Genomic DNA, 13,049 nt, shown 5'->3' with positions numbered 1-13,049 from the left:
TTTGAAACACGTTGATTTATTTTCTGTTTTTCAAAGTGGCTCCCTGTTAGATCTGATTACGTGTACTAGCTTTCACAGTACTACTCGATGGGTTCTTCTGCTGAGCGGCATGAACAAACACAGGCGGCATGTAATTGGATGATACATCTCTGCGTCCCATACATTTACGATCTTCCCAGATAATAAAGGATGTGTTTGTACCTCTGTTTCCCTTGGAACTCCAAATAAAGGCCTTTAGAAAAAAGTGTAGGCAAGGCATGCCTAGGTTTGAACATGAATATTCAGGAAGTGCCACGTCTAATGCAGTCTTTAATGCATCCATATATTATTTGAGATCAGGTAGGTTTAATCCACTTTACAGTGAGTATAGAAAACTCCAAGGTCTATCCCTATTCTCCACTGTCCCTGAGACGTTGTCATAATGCCATAATGCGTCTGCCTGCTGAATAACAGCCAACCCTGAGAGGGTGAGGTCATTGGAGCTCACCTCCCCCCTTTTCTCCTGTTGATGCTGGACCAGTCAGAGGTCAGACACCAGCGGAGTTGCTTCCTGTGTGCAGACGGGCCCAGGGTTACCATGTAAACAGCTTTAAGAAGCAGGAATACATATTATTTTTATGCTATTGATGAGACTGAGGAGCAGGAGAGGCCAGGGTGTTGTTATTGAATGGTAGGGTACAGCAGTTATTGAATGTGAGCAGTAATTGAAAAACCAATGGACATGAGTCATTGAGCAATTGTAAAGGGAGTGAGAGAGCGAGTAAGAGTAAGAAAGACACATTTTGTGTTGATGAGACCGTTTTAAAAACCTGTTGCAGTACAAAAGGTGATGTGTCAGAGATCATATACAGTGGGGAGAACAAGCATTTGATACACTGCCGAATTTGCAGGTTTTCCTACTTACAAAGCATGTAGAGGTCTGTAATTTTTATCATAGGTACACTTCCGCTGTGAGAGACGGAATCTAAAACAAAAATGCAGAAAATCACATTGTATGATTTTTAAGTGATTAATTTGCATTTTATTGCATGACATAAGTATTTGATCACCTACCAACCAGTAAGAATTCCGGATCTTACAGACCTGTTAGTTTTTCTTTAAGAAGCCCTCCTGCTCTCCACTCATTACCTGTATTAACTGCACCTGTTTGAACTCGTTTATTCAGCTTCTTGATATGCCACACCTGTCAGGTGGATGGATTATCTTGGCAAAGGACAAATGCTCACTAATAGAGATGTAAACAAATTTGTGCACAACATTTGAGAGAAACAAACATTTCTGGGATCTTTTATTTTAGCTCATGAAACATGGGACCAACACTTTACATGTTGTATGTTCCAGACAATGCTCATTCTGATATTTCTTAATTTCTTTCTTTTTGCTTTTTGGATTACATGTTTAAATCAAATCAAATCAAATGGTATTGGTCACATACACATATTTAGCTGATTTTATTGTGGGTGTAGCAAAATGCTTGTGTTCCTAGCTCCAACAGTGTTTAGTATCTAACAATCCACAACAATGCACAAATCTAAAAGTAAAATAATGGAATTAAGAAATATATAAATATTAGGATGTGCAATGTCGGAGGGGCATTGACTAAAATACAGTAGAATAGAATACAGTATATACATATGAGATGAGTAAAGCAGTATGTAAACATTATTAAAGTGACTAGTGTTCCATTATTAAAGTGGCAAGTGATTCCATGTCTATGTATATAGGGCAGCAGCCTCTAAGGTGCAGGGTTGAGTAGCCGGGTGGTAGCCGGCTAGGGATGGCTATTTAACAGTTTGATGGCCTTGAGATAGAAGCTGTTTTTCAGTCTCTCGGTCCCAGCTTTGATGCACCTGTACTGACCTCGCCTTCTGGTTGATAGCGGGGTGAACAGGCCGTGGCTCGGGTGGTTGATGTCCTTGATGATCTTTTTGGCCTTCCTGTGACATCGGATGCTGTAGGTGTCCTGGAGGGCAGGCAGTGTGCCCCTGGTGATGCATTGGGCAGACCGCGGTTGTGGGCGGTGCAGTTGCCGTACCAGGCGGTGATACAGCCCAACAGGATGCTCTCAATTGTGCATCTTTAAAACTTTAAAACCTAAAACTTTCTGTCTTAGGGGCCAAGCCATATTTCTTCAGCCTCCTGAGGTTGAAGAGGCACTGTTGCGCCTTCTTCACCACACTGTCTGTGTGAGTGGACCATTTCAGATTGTAAGTGATGTGTACGCAGAGGAACTTGAAGCTTTCCACCTTCTCCACTGTGGTCCCGTCGATGTGGATAGGGGCATGCTCCCTCTGCTGTTTCCTGATGTCCATGATCAGCTCCTTTGTTTTGTTGACAATGAGGAAGAGGTTATTTTCCTGGCACCACTCCGCCAGGGCCCTCACCTCCTCCCTGTAGGCTGTCATTGTTTATAATCAGGCCTACTACTGTTGTGTCATCTGCAAACTTGATGATTGAGTTGGAGGCAGTGCGTGGCCACGCAGTCATGGGTGAACAGGGAGTACAGGAGGGGGCTGAGCACGCACCCTTGTGGGGCCCCTGTGTTGAGGATCAGCGAAGTGGAGGTGTTGTTTCCTACCTTCACCACCTGGGCTGGCCCGTAAGCAAGTCCAGGACCCAGTTGCACATGGCGGGGTTCAGACCAAGGGCCCCAAGCTTAATGATGAGCTTGGAGGGGACTCTGGCGTTGAAGGCTGAGCTATAGTCAATGAACAGCATTCTGAGGTAGGTATTCCTCTTGTCCAGATGGGATCGGGCAGTGTGGATCTATTGGGGCGGTAAGCAAATTTAGGTGGGTCTAGGGTGTCAGGTAAGGTGGAGGTGATATGATCCTTAACTAGCCTCTCAAAGCAGACTGGGATTGAGAGAGATTGAATATGTCCGTAAACACTCCAACCAGCTGGTCTGCGCATGCTCTGAGGACGCGGCTAGCGTGGCTGTCTGGACCGGCTGCCTTGCAAGGGTAAACACGGTTAAATGTCTTACTCACATCGGCCACGGAGAACGAGAGCCCACAGTCCTTTGGAGCGGGCCGCGTTGGTGGTACTGTGTTATCCTCAAAGCGGGCGAAGAAGGTGTTTAGCTTGTCTGGGAGCAAGACGTTGGTGTCCGCGACATGGCTGGTTTTCCCTATGTAATCCGTGATTGTCTGCCACATACGTCTCGTGTCTTAGCCATTGAATTGCGACTCCACTTTGTCTCTGTACTGACGTTTTGCCTGTTTGATTGCCTACGGAGGGAATAACTACACTGTTTGTATTCAACCATATTCCTAGTCACCTTGCCATGGTTAAATGCGGTGGTTCACGCTTTCAGTTTTGCACGAATGCTGCCATCTATCCACGGTTTCTGGTTTGGGTAGGTTTTAATAGGCACCGTGGGAACAACATCCCCTATACACTTCCTGATGAACTCAGTCACCGTGTCCGTGTAAACTTCATTGTTATTCTCAGAGGCTACCCGGAACATACCCCAGTCCGCGTAATCAAAACAATCTTGAAGCATGGATTCCGATTGGTCAGACCAGCGTTGAATAGACCTTAGCACGGGTACATCCTGGTTGAGATTCTGCTAATAGGAAGGGAGGAGCAAAATGGAGTCTTGATCTGATTTGCCGAAGGGAGGGCAGTGAGGGCCTTGTAGGCATCTCGAAAAGGCGAGTCTAGTGTTTTTCCTAAGCGAGTACTACAGTCAATGTGTTGATAGAACTTCGGTAGCGTTTTCATCAAATTGGCTTTGTTAAAATCCCCAGCTACAATAAATGTGGCCTCAGGATATGTAGTTTCCAGTTTGCATAAAGTATCGGCTTGGGAGGTAATACGGTTGCCATTTGATTGTGAGGTATTCTAGGTCGGGTGAACAAAAGGACTTGAGTTTCTGTGTGTTATCACAATCACACCATGAGTAGTTAATCATGTTACATACCTTCTTCTTCCCGGAGAGTTCTTTATTCCTGTCTGCGCGATGAACTGAGAACCCAGCTGGCTGTATGGACAGGGACAGTTTATCCTGAGAGAGCCATGATTCTGTGAAACCGAATATGTTACAGTCCCTGATGTCTCTCTGGAAGGAGATCCTCGCCCTCAGCTCGTCTACTTTATTGTCCAGAGACTGAACATTAGTGAGTAATATACTCGGAAGCGGTGGATGGTGTGCCCGCCTCCTGAGTCGGACTAGAACACTCTGAATACCTCTTCTCCGCCGGCGGCGTCTTAGAGCAGCCTCTGGGAAAAGTTCAGTTGCCCTGGGGGGTATGAACAAAGGATCCAATTCGGGAAAGTCATATTCCTGGTCGTAATGCTGGTGAGTTACCACTGCTCTGATATCCAAAAGTTATTTCCGGCTGTATGTAATAACACAAAAAACTTTCTGGGTTTAATAATGTAAGAAATAACACACAAAAAAACAAAATACTGCAAAGTTGCTTAAGAGCTAGAAGCAGAGCTGCCAATCTGTCGGCGCCATCTTGCCATATTGTATTGCTAGGTATTATTAATGCACTGTTGGAGCTAGAAACACAAGCATTTCGCTGCATCTGCAATAACATCTAAAATCTGTGTACGCAAACAATTGAAGAGGGAGAGGGAAGACGTAGTGATTGAAACAGGAGGTCTCTCCAGGGAGTAACACTCACTGCAACAGTGCGAAAAGCCCATAGACACACATGTCTTTTAAAAACAGAAGTGAAAACCAATTTCCCTGTTTGTCCGTATGGAAGAGAGGGGAGGGGATAAGGGAAAGTCTCTGTCGTTATTGTTATTAAAAGTGGAGCTGCCCTCATTCAGACTAGGGCTGAACCTTGGGACGGAGGGAGATGGACTATTATCGGTTGTTGTCATTCACCACGGCTCTGTGTATCTCTGGGGGGAAATTGGGGTTGAGGAGGCCTATGCTACACTGTCATAACAACATCAACGTCCATGTAAGCGTTGCTAGGGGAGTTGTTGATGTCGTTGTGACATTTCTGCGACTCTGCATAGATATTGAATTTCACTAGGACTACACCAATGACTACTCCTATTGATAACTATTTGGTTTGTTTTGATACAGGGATTATACATGGTCAGAAAAAAAAACATTAAAAAAGGTGTGCATTAGGCTGAAAATAACGCACCTTGTCTACAGTTGCTACTGATTGTCAATGACAGTTCAAAGCATACAGGTGTAGGATCTTAATTCGATGACACTTTTGTGGCTGAGAATTGAAATGCAGATGAGCGTTGTGCTTTACATAAATTCCCTGAAAACCCACACTAACACATGGTTATATTAACAGTATTGCACTTTTCATGTAGCCTACTTTTGGCCAGCTAATAGCTTAACCATTGATCAAGCACCATTATGAAATAAAGCAGTCCTCGGGGGCCGGAGTGGTGTCACACTTTTTTCCCCATTCCTAGCAAACACAGCTGATTAAAGTAATTGCATTCTAAATTGCATTCTAAACTGAATGAAAACGTGATTATAAGAGTCAGGTGTGTTGGCTGGAGCTGGGGCAAAACTGTGACACCAATTAAGATCCTTTATCTGTATCTAGTTGTTGGCACAGAAAAAACAAACATATCCCTTGGCTCTTTGGCTCATAGACAGCTTCTTTGATGAGAGGTTCCTGCCAGCGTTTGTTACTACACCCCGGCAAACTCACTGACCGATGCCAAACCAAATGCACAACTTTGAGGCGAGGTCATTGATCCTTGTCCATTGAAATATTGAATAAACATTATGGGGAAAGAGCTGCAGTGCCGTCAGTTGCCATAGTAACTGGCTAAATGTGCGTTTGACTGAGTTATTTTCAGTATGAACTCTCCTGGATCACAACCAAGTCACAGTAACATACTGTATGGTAAACCCTGTAATAGTTTAACGTATGTCATGGTTCATGTTTGATTAATTAATCAATGTGTCAGTCAGTCACTTATTGGAGCACAAATTCAATAGCTTGGTTTATTTATGACGAATAAATGAAAAAACATCAGATTGCAAGGCCGAGAATCAAGTACAAGTAATGCAAAGGCATCTATACAAGTAATCAATCCAGATGATGCATGTTTAACTTCATTATTCAACTCTTAGATGCAGAGAAAATTACCCAACTGGTAACTAACTACCTTGTACCAAATGTCAGTGTAGCGCTATGCAGCGTACACAGTGACTTCTCTATTCATCCAGGCCAGTCAGTCAGGGTTCAAAGGAATTGGATGATCACCCCCAGCAAGCCTGGACATGTTATGGCTGCTGCTTCACACTCACAGGATAAACAGGTCAAGGTATAGGAGCCCAGAAAAATCGACACAGGGAAACGAGTACAGTGGCTTGCAAAAGTATTCACCCCCCTTGGCATTTTTCCTATTTTGTTGCCTTACAACGTGGAATTAAAATGGATTTTTGGGGGGTTTGTATAATTTTATTTACACAACATGCCTACCACTTTGAAGATGAAAAATATTTTTTCTGATGAAACAAACAAGAAACAAGACAAAAAAACAGAAAACTTGAGCTTGCATAACAATTCACAGCCCCCCCAAAGTCAATACTTTGTAGAGCCACCTTTTGCAGCAATTACAGCTGCAAGTCTCTTGGGGTATGTCTCTATAAGCTTGGCACATCTAGCCACTGGGATTTTTGCCCATTCTTCAAGGCAAAACTGCTCCAGCTCCTTCAAATTGGATGGGTTCCGCTGGTGTACAGCAATCTTTAAGTCAAACCACAGATTCTCAATTGGATTGAGGTCTGGGCTTTGACTATGCCATTCCAAGACATTTAAATTTTCCCCTTAAACCACTTGAGTGTTGCTTTAGCAGTATGCTTAGGGTCATTGTCCTGCTGGAAGGTGAACCGCCGTCCCAGTCTCAAATCTCTGGAAGTCTGGTTTCCCTCAAGAATTTCCCTGTATTTAGCACCATCCATCATTCCTTCAATTCTGACCATTTCCCAGTCCCTGTCGATGAAAAACATCCCCACAGCATGATGCTGCCACCACCATGCTTCGCTGTGGGGATGGTGTTCTCGTTTTGATGAGTGGTGTTGGGTTTGTGCCAGACATTTTCCTTGATGTCCAAGAAGCTCAATATTAGTCTCATCTGACCAGAGTACCTTCTTCCATATGTTTGGAGAGTCTCCCACATGGCTTTTGGCGAACACCAAACATGTTTGCTAATTTTCTGATTTAAGCAATGGCTTTTTTTCTGGGCACTCTTCCGTAAAGCCCAGCTCTGTGGAGTGCACGGCTTAAAGTTGTCCTATGGACAGATACTCCAATCTCCGCTGTGGAGCTTTGCAGCTCCTTCAGGGTTATCTTTGGTCTCTATGTTGCCTCTCTGATTAATGCCCTCCTTGCCTGGTTTGTGAGTTTTGGTGGGCGGCCCTCTCTTGGCAGGTTAGTTGTGGTGCCATATTCTTTCATTTTTTTTAAATAATGGATTTAATGGTGCTCTGTGGGATGTTCAAAGTTTCTGATATTTTTTTATAACCCAACCCTGATCTGTACTTCTCCTCAGCTCTGTCCCTGAGCTGTTTGGAGAGCTCCTTGGTCTTCATGGTGCCGCTTGCTTGGTGGTGCCCCTCGCTTAGTGGTGTTGCAGACTCTGGGGCCTTTCAGAACAGGTGTATATATACTGAGATCATGTGACAGATCATGTGACACTTAGATTGCACACAAGTGTTTATTTATTTATTTTTTGAAACAAGTAATTTTTTTCATTTCACTTCACCAATTTTGACTATTTTGTGGATGTCCATTACATGAAATCCAAATAAAAATCAATTTAAATTACAGGTTGTAATGAAACAAAATAGTAAAAACGCCAAGGGGGATGAATACTTATGCAAGGCACTGTAAATCATCGACTGGCACTCAGCTAAACGGGAAACTATTGATTTGTATCTTGTTTTTTCTCACGATGATGGACGTTTCAAGGACATGCGATGAGCAGCCGGTTCCTTTCTTTTTCCCCACATTTTGATTTACAGAACACTAACGTCAATGGAGGAGTGTGTGTGTGTAGGTGGGTGGTGGGCGTCGGTGGGTGGATGTAGGGGTTAGTGTGTGTTTGTGTGGGTGTGTGTGGGGGTGGAGGTGAGAGAGTGAGTTACTGGTGGTTTCTCTTCTTCTTTCCAAGGGAAGCGAGTGAATTCATTATTCTGTTTATTGTGCTATTGATTCATAGAATTCTTGCGCAACACAATATACAGTTGAAGTCGGAGGTTTACATACACCTTAGCCAAATACATTTAAACTCAGTTTTACACAATTCCTGACATTTAATCCTAGTAAAAATTCCCTGTCTTAGGTCAGTTAGGATCACCACTTTATTTTAAGAATGTGAAATGTCAGAATAATAGTAGAGAGAATAATTTATTTCAGCTTTTATTTCTTTCATCACATTCCCAGTGGGTCAGAAGTTTACATACACTCAATTAGTATTTGGTAGCATTGCCTTTAAATTGTTTAATTTGGGTCAAATGTTTCGGGTAGCCTTCCACAAGCTTCCGACAATAGGTTGGGTGAATTTTGGCCCATTCCTCCTGACAGAGCTGGTGTAACTGAGTCAGGTTTGTAGGCCTCCTTGCTCGCACACACATTTTTTCTGTTCTGCCCACACATTTTCTATAAGATTGAGGTCAGAGCTTTGTGATGGCCACTCCAATACCTTGACATTGTTGTCCTTAAGCCATTTTGCCACAACTTTGGAAGTATGCTTGGGGTCATTGTCCATTTGGAAGACCCATTTGCGACCAAGATTTAAATTCCTGACTTATGTCTTGAGATGTTGCTTCAATATTTCCACATCATTTTCCTTCCTCATGATGCCATCTATTTTGTGAAGTGCACCAGTCCCTCCTGCAGCAAAGCACCCCCACAGCATGATGCTGCCACCCCCATGCTTCACAGTTGGGATGGTGTTCTTCGGCTTGCAATTAACCCCCTTTTCCTCCAAACATAACGATGGTCATTATGGCCAAACAGTTATATTTTTGTTTCATCAGACCAGAGGACATTTCTCAAAAAGTACGATCTCTGTCCCCATGTGCAGTTGCAAACCGTAGTCTGGCATTTTTATGGTGGTTTTGGAGCAGTGGCTTCTTCCTTGCTGAGTGGCCTTTCAGGTTATGTCGATATAGGACTCGTTTTACTGTGGATATACAGTGGGGAGAACAAGTATTTGATACACTGCCGATTTTGCAGGTTTTCCTACTTACAAAAAATGTAGAGGTCTGTAATCTTTATCATAGGTACACTTCAACTGTGAGAGACGGAATCTAAAACAAAAATCCAAAAAATCACATTGTATGATTTTTAAGTAATTAATTTACATTTTATTGCATGACATAAGTATTTGATCACCTACCAACCAGTAAGAATTCCGGCTCTCACAGACCTGTTAGTTTTTCTTTAAGAAGCCCTCCTGTTCTCCACTCATTACCTGTATTAACTGCACCTGTTTGAACTCGTTACCTGTATAAAACACACCTGTCCACACATTCAATCAAACAGACTCCAACCTCTCCCCAATGGCCAAGACCAGAGAGCTGTGTAAGGACATCAGGGATACAATTGTAGACCTGCACAAGGCTGGGATGGGCTACAGGACAATAGGCAAGCAGCTTGGTGAGAAGGCAACAACTGTTGGCGCAATTATTAGAAAATGGAAGAAGTTCAAGATGACAGTCAATCACCCTCGGTCTGGGGCTCCATGCAAGATCTCACCTCGTGGGGCATCAATGATCATGAAGAAGGTGAGGGATCAGCCCAGAACTACACGGCAGGACCTGGTCAATGACCTGAAGAGAGCTGGGACCACAGTCTCAAAGAAAACCATTAGTAACACACTACGCCGTCATGGATTAAAATCCTGCAGCGCACGCAAGGTCCCCCTGCTCAAGCCAGTGCATGTCCAGGCCCGTCTGAAGTTTGCCAATGACCATCTGGATGATCCAGAGGAGGAATGGGAGAAGGTCAATTGGTCTGATGAAACAAAAATAGAGCTTTTTGGTATAAACTCCACTCGCCGTGTTTGGAGGAAGAAGAAGGATGAGTACAAACCCAAGAACACCATCCCAACCATGAAGCATGGAGGTGGAAACATCATTATTTGGGGATGCTTTTCTGCAGCGGGGACAGGACGACTGCACCGTATTGAGGGGAGGATGGAATGGGCCATGTATCGCGAGATCTTGGCCAACAACCTCCTTCCCTCAGTAAGAGCATTGAAGATGGGTCGTGGCTGGGTCTTCCAGCATGACAACGACCCGAAACACACAGCCAGGGCAACTAAGGAGTGGCTCCGTAAGAAGCATCTCAAGGTCCTGGAGTGGCCTAGCCAGTCTCCAGACCTGAACCCAATAGAACATCTTTGGAGGGAGTTGAAAGTCCGTATTGCCAAGCGACAGCCCCTAAACCTGAAGGATCTGGAGAAGGTCTGTATGGAGGAGTGTGCCAAAATCCCTGCTGCAGTGTCTGCAAACCTGGTCAAGACCTACAGGAAACGTATGATCTCTGTAATTGCAAACAAAGGTTTCTGTACCAAATATTAAGTTCTGCTTTTCTAATGTATCAAATACTTATGTCATGCAATAAAATGCAAATTAATTACTTAAAAATCATACAATGTGATTTTCTGGATTTTTGTTTTAGATTCCGTCTCTCACAGTTGAAGTGTACCTATGATAAAAATTACAGACCTCTACATGCTTTGTAAGTAGGAAAACCTGCAAAATCGGCAGTGTATCAAATACTTGTTCTCCCCACTGTAGATACTTTTGTACCTGTTTCCTTCAGCATCTTCACAAGGTCCTTTGCTGTTGTTCTGGGATTGATTTGCACTTCTCGCACCAAAGTACATTCATCTCTAGGAGACAGAACGCGTCTCCTTCCTGAGCGGTATGACGGCTGCGTGGTCCCATGGTGTTTACACTTGTGTACTATTATTTATATAGATGAACGTGGTACCTTCAGGTGTTTGGAAATTGCTCCCAAGGATGAACCAGACCTGTGGAGGTCTACTATTTTTTTTCTGAGGTCTTGGCTGATTTCTTTTGATTTTCCCATGATGTCAAGCAAAGATGCACAGAGTTTGAATGTAGGCCTTTAAATACATCCACAGGTACACCTCCAATTGACTCAAATTATGTCAATTAGCCTATCAGAAGCTTATGAAGCCATTACTTCATTTTCTGGAATTTTCCAAGCTGTTTAAAGGCACAGTTAACTTAGTGTATTTAAGCTTCTGACCCACTAGAATTGTAAACAATTGTTGGAAAAATTACTTGTGTCATGCACAAAGAAGATGTCCTACCCAACTTGCCAAAACTATAGTTTGTTAACAAGAAATGTGTGGAGTGGTTGAAAAATGAGTTTTAATGACTCCAACCTAAGTGTATGTAAACTTCCGACTTCAACTGTACTTCCCACCTCCGTTGATGCGCTTCCCAACCAATGCACAGCTCTGCGTAATACCGTACACACCAACCTGCAAGGAAGGGAAGCCTACTATCAAAACTTCTCTATATTATCTTAAGAAGAGTACAGCTTTAAAAAAGTAAGCCATAAAGGAAGCCATAAAGGCGTCCATATACATAGGTTCGGTTTGCTCATAGCAGAACTCGGCTAGGTGAAGTTAACATCTGTGCTCGCATACTCCCTTAAAAAGAGAAGCAATATTACTGTTTGTTCCTCTTGAGACGCCGTAGCAACAGGTACACTTCCTCAAAATAGTCAGAATTAATCTAAAATACTGTAACTCAAGAAATCTGTAAATAATTTTGATGCTTTTGCAGAGAAAGTCGCGCAATTTTATGCGTGGTGTAGTTTTTCTCAAGCCAAAAACTTTGCATGAAAACTAGTCATCTGTCATTGAATGACAACAAATACTTCATTAAATAATCCTTATTGTTGACCAATCATCGACGAAGGGGCGTAGACTTCGACAAGCCTCAAAAAAAAATGTGTGTGCTCTAACAGACAAAAAATTAACTGCCGAACGGTGCCAAACACCAAAATTAACAAAAACGTTACATAATGTTGTCATAATATATGCACAAACTGTACGGTAAGCTTAAGCAGGGCTCTGATAAATACTTTTGCTGGATTTGATGACTACATGACAGCCTATAGCCCAGCAGAAATGTCACCCTATCCTTCATTCCCATTAACTTGTCAGAATGACAAGCGTATGTCTAGTCGATGTGTAGTTCCTATACTTTTGTGGTCCTCTGTAGCTCAGCTGGTAGAGCACGGCGCTTGTAACGCCAAGGTAGTGGGTTCGATCCCCGGGACCACCCATACACAAAAATGTATGCACGCATGACTGTAAGTCACTTTGGATAAAAGCGTCTGCTAAATGGCATATTATTATTATTATTATATCTCTTCAACATTGATGACACAGCTCCACTTTGTGTGTCGGTGGTGTCCAACCTGTTGTCATAGTCTGCCATTACTTGGGGCAGGCATGTGTTTTTAGAGGCAGCATCACCCTCTTATCAATAACCTTTAACTTTCGGACATGTATGAGATGATGTAGGAAGTGTGAGAGTGAAAGGAATCTCTAAAGAAGAGCGGGTCAATCTACATTTGATATAGGCCCACTTCTCCATCTCTCTCTCTCTCACTCTCCCTCTCTCTGTTTCTCTACCATACCCTCACTCTCGCTTTCGCTTCATGCACTCACTTGCTACCTCTCTCCCTCCCCCTCTCCTCTCCTCTCCCCTTGTCCTTGTTTCTCATCTGTCTGTCTTCAACAGCTTAAAATCCAAGGCTGCTGTGCGCCCCAAATGGGAGATCATTATGCAAAACAGTCTCCCTCAGCTGATGATCTGGCAGTGGGATGTGATTGGATACTCATGTATAAATGCGGGCATACCCTTACATTTATAGGTTACACTTCTGCAATCACTCTTGTCCAATATATTTTCCTCTGCCTTAGAAAATTATATGGTAGTGGTTGTAACCAGAAGTATCACTAATGCTGAAAACTCTCAATGGGATTAAGCAAATCAATATGACTAGGACAGTTTGACAGCTACATTTTTACTCACCGCTGGTACCTAAA

Source organism: Coregonus lavaretus (genome assembly GCF_964263955.1).
Source record: "Coregonus lavaretus genome assembly, chromosome: 25".
Taxonomy (NCBI): domain Eukaryota; kingdom Metazoa; phylum Chordata; class Actinopteri; order Salmoniformes; family Salmonidae; genus Coregonus; species Coregonus lavaretus.
The sequence above is the reverse complement of the archived record's forward strand: the minus strand, read 5'-3'. Positions refer to the sequence as shown.